Source organism: Diceros bicornis, chromosome 14 (assembly GCF_020826845.1).
Source record: "Diceros bicornis minor isolate mBicDic1 chromosome 14, mDicBic1.mat.cur, whole genome shotgun sequence".
Classification (NCBI taxonomy): Eukaryota; Metazoa; Chordata; class Mammalia; order Perissodactyla; family Rhinocerotidae; genus Diceros; species Diceros bicornis.
This window is the reverse complement of record NC_080753.1, coordinates 17024595-17029482: the sequence shown is the minus strand read 5'-3', so window position 1 is coordinate 17029482 and position 4888 is coordinate 17024595. Positions and strand designations below refer to the sequence as shown.

Here is a 4888-nt window from a genome sequence, read left to right as displayed (position 1 = left end):
CATAATTCAGTTCCTTCACAGTACGGTATATACTAAATATGTAGATAAATATGGTTGGGATAAAAGATATAGGTTATAAATATTTCAAGATAAAAATGCCACTTTAAATAATTGAAATAAATTTACTAGTATATTTATATTTGCAAATTTAAAAGAAATTAAAAATTAAATTTAAAGCAGCTCAATTAGCTTTGAATCTATCTAGTTACCTCATTATACATATATGAACCAGTTGTAATTACATGTATGCTAATAAACCCACGAGGATAAGAATGATTTAGGAAATCATAAATATGTGTGAAATGAATGATTATGGATTTTTTTTTACCCCCAGCATGGTTTGATATGGCCTCTTCAGATTGAGAATGTGCAGATTTCCAATAATTGGCAAAGGTCTGGGTCCTAGAGGAAAATGTCACTTGGAAGCTTTAGTCATGAAGATTTTAATATTTAAAATAAAAATAAGAATCAGGCTAAGAATTGGAAGTATGACAGAAGAATCAAATCCACTCATTATCTTTAGTAGAAGTAATTATTAAAACAATGGGAATCTTTGTGATTGCAACGGAATCAGCAGCTTCCAATGCAAACCAAAAACATGAAAGCATTGCTAAAAATATTTGCTCTAACCTGTAGTCAGCTATCTATTTTATAATTAAAATGAATTAAGCCGTACACTGCATGCTTGCCTTATTTGAGCTTCTTTCCCGCTTTTCCCTTTCCCCTTATCAGTTTTATCCAGTAAAGCCTGGAGGGATTTTCTTTTCATGTAAAATAGGGATTAGTCTTAAAATTTCAGAGAAATACATGTTTAATCTTCAGTGTGAAATCTACACTTTTACAATACAATTAATTACATTGTTCGCTAAGATACACCATGATCTGTGTGTGGCTGGTCAAATAACAGTGTCACACCAAGAATTTCAAGGTTCTTATACAATGGTGAGCTCATACCCTTCTACCCTCCTAAAAAAGTCTCATGGGTGCCGTGGAAAGAGTACTGATTTTTAACTTGATGAGTGCTGTGCGCAGATCCTAGCAAGTTACTCAACCTCATTGAGGCTTAGTGTCTTCATTTTAAACTGAAGAAAAAAAATAACAATACATAAATTGTTGAATTATCGTCATGAGTTAAGAATTAACAGATATACAGCTCCTGACATATACTTAAAAATCAATACCTTTTGTTTCTTGTTTTTTTCTCTTTTGTTCACTGACAAGCATTCTCATTTGTTTATATCTGCATCCCTTTCTGTAAGGATTAATTTTTTTTGTTTTGTTGTCACCCAATTTTCCACCTTTTTGTGCTACTGACTTTTAATCCTGTATCTGGGAAATAGCTCATCCTAATTGACTTTCTCAAGAAAAAATATTTATCTTTCCTTTTTGTGTTTAATGACTATGAATAAAGCACTAGATTAATAGATTGGATTAAACAATCTTTTATATATTGCCTTCTTGATAATAATATTTCCTCAGTTTTTACTAGTTGCCATCATATTATATATTTACTTTTTAGTTTATCATTTGTTTGTGGAATTCCCATGTCTAGAACGGTGCTTGGCACTAAATGAATTTAAATTAGTGACCAAATGAAGGTATAAATGAATGATTTAAGTCTTCTAAACCTTTTGCTTCTAAAGAGTCATTCCTAGTAACATAGAATTTAGGGGAACCATGTGACTATGTGTACTAATTTCTGTCATTTTATATGTAAGGAAATTGAGACCCAGAGAGTTCAGATTTGGTAAGGGTCATGCAGCTTCTTCCTAACAGAGCTGCAATTAGAACTTTAAAGTCTGCTCCTGGGCCAGCCCCGTGGCTTAGCGGTTAAGCACGCATGCTCTGCTATTGGCGCACCGACACACCGCTTCTCCGGCCATGCTGAGGCCGCGTCCCATAAACAGCAACTAGAAGGATGTGCAACTATGACGTACACCTATCTACTGGGGCTGTGAGGGAGAAAAAAAAAGGAGGAGGATTGGCAATAGATGTTAGCTCAGAGCTGGTCTTCCTCAACAAAAAGAGGAGGATTAACACAGATGTTAGCTCAGGGCTGATCTTCCTCACGAAAAAGTAAATAAATAAATAAATTAATTAATTAATTAATAAATAAATAAGTCTGCTCCTGCTACAATGCTCTTTACACCACGTGGTTTAATGTCACGATACCAAATGTTTTGCACACAGCTACTTGATTCCTCTGCTTGGCATCGTTTTGGATTGCTGGAACATAATCCCAGATAACCGTATCTGGTGGGCACTAATGAAAACCTTTGTGAGCCACATGTTGAACATTTGAATAGTCTAAAAGAGGTTGCTGCAGGCACCAAACAAAGGGCAGTATTTCTTTGCATTTCTAAAAGAAATGCATTCTTTGTATTTCTAAGAGAAAGTAACTTTTATGGGGCCTCCCTGGTGGCATAGTGGTTAAGTTTGCATGCTCTGCTTTGGTGACCCAGGATTTGCAGGTTCAGATCCTGGGAGTGGACCTATGCACTGCTCATCAAGCCATGCTGTGGCAGGTGTCCCACATACAAAATGGAGGAAGATGGGCACAGATGTTAGTTCAGGGTGAATCTTCCACAGCAAAAAGAGAAAGATTGGCAAGGGATGTCAGCTCATGGCCAATCTCCCTCAGCAAAAAAAAAAAAAAGAAAGTAACTTTCAGCTTTGTGCAGTGGCAGTATCATAGCCAATGAGGTTTATCTGAGACATGATTATTGCTAATTGAAAAAAAAAAGAAAGTAACTGTTAGTTTCAGAGCCATCTTTTTAATGACATCCACACTTAACAGTGCTACCATCAAATAAGCTCATTTTCTAAAAACAAAGGGCAGAGGGAGAGACTAAGAAAGAGTGTCCAGTCAGACCAAATAGGGGTGTGTCAGGAATTAAAATGACTTGTAGTTGATTCTTTCAAATTATTATATAATAAGAGGCAATACAGTATATAAAAACAGATCCTAGTGGTGCTAGTATTATCCTAATATTATAAGTGAGAAAACTGAGGTTTTAAGAAGTTAACAGATCTGTCCAATGTCACATAGTTGGTAAGTGAGAGAATTCGTTTTCCTGATTTCAAAGGTCTTAATCTCTCTGATACACTGCTACTTCCCAATGTTGGTAATTCACACATCTGGCTCTGATTAATATAGCCCCTGGATACTGATTATAGCTAATAATCAAAAAATATAGCCACAAATGTTTCTTGATTGCTCTGCTCCTGAATGTATGAAGACAATTGCTGGCTATACTCACTCTTATCTTCTGGGATCTGACTTAAGAAAGCTGGGGATTTTCTGTCTACTTCTATTCATTATTGAGAAAGGAGTAATGAAATTTCTGACAATAATTGTGGATTTACCTATATCTCTTTGCAGTTCTACCCATTTTTGCTTTATATATTTTGAAGCTTTGTTGTTAGGGGTATAGGTATTTAGGATTGTTATGTCCTCTTGATTAGTTAACCATTTTATTATTATGAAATTACCTTTTTTATTCCTGGTTATATTCTTTTATCTTAAATGTACTTTGCCCAATGTTAATATAACTCTCCCATCTTTCTTATGACTAGTATTACTATGGTATATCTTTTCCTCATCCCTTTACTTCTGCTTCTTTATATTTAAAGTGCATTCCTTGAAGGCAGCATATAATTGGCTTTTATATTATTTATTTAATCTGACAATCTCTTTCTTTTAATTTGAGTGCTTAGGCCATTTATATTTAATGTGATATGGTTATTTGTTTTCTCTTTATCTCATGTATTCTTTGCTCTTTTTTCCTGTTTTTCTGTCTTCTTTTGGATTGAGTATCTTTTTTTTTATAAATTGATTTTATCTCCATTGTTGGTTTATTAGCTATAACTCTGTTTTATTTTAACAGTTGCTTTAGGGTTTTAGTATACACTTTTAATTTATCACAGTCTATCTTCTAGTAATATTATACCATTCTTTATAGTATAAAAACTTACAATAGTATACCTCCATTTCTTCTTTCCTGGCCTTTATTCTATTGTTCTTATACATTTTACTTTACATATGTTATAAAATCCAGAGGACACTGATATTATTTTTTTTGTTTAAACAGTCAATTATCTTTTAAAACATTTAAATAGTAAATTAAAAAAAAATTATATACTTATCCAAGTAATTACCATTCCTAGTGTTCTTCATTCCTTTATGTACTATATTCCCATCTGTTACTTTTTTTTCTGCCTGAAAGACTTCCTTTAACATTTCTTTTAGTGCAAGTCTTATGGTGATGAATGATTTCATCTTTATGTTTGAAAGTGTCTTTATTTCTCTTTTAGGTTTGAAAGATATTTTCACTGGGTATAGAATTCTAGGTTGACAGGTTTTAAATTTCAGTACTTTAAAGCTGTTGCTCCATTGTCTTCCTACTGCGTTATTTCTGATGAGTAATCTGTTCTCATATTTTTTGTTTGTTTGTTTTTTTTGTTTTTGTGAGGAGGACTAACCCTGGGCTAACATCTGATGCCAATCCTCCCCTTTTTTCTGAGGAAGAGTGGCCCTAGGCTAACATCTGTGCCCATCTTCCTCTACTTTAGGTGGGATGCCACCACAGCATGGCTTGACAAGCGGTGTGTTGGTGTGCGCCCAGGATCTGAACCTGCGAACTCCGGGCTGCAGCAGTGGAGCGTGAGCACTTAACCACTGCGCCACCGGGTGGCTGTTCTCATCTTTATCTTTGTTCCTTTGTACATATAGCAAATTTTCCTCTGGCTTCTTTTAAGATTTTTCTCTTTATCACTTGTTTTGAGCAATTTGATTATTATGTGCCTTGGTATTGATTTCTCCATGTTTCTTGTGCTTGGTGTTAATTGAGTTTCTTGGATCAATGAGTTTATAATTTTCATCAAATTT

General features: G+C 34.3%; 1 pseudogene; it reads left to right on the top strand.

Annotated features, from left to right (window-relative positions):
• The first annotated feature begins 2669 nt into the window (after positions 1 to 2669).
• Positions 2670 to 2799, top strand: LOC131414290 (U4 spliceosomal RNA; annotated as a pseudogene).
• Positions 2800 to 4888: the final 2089 nt, after the last annotated feature.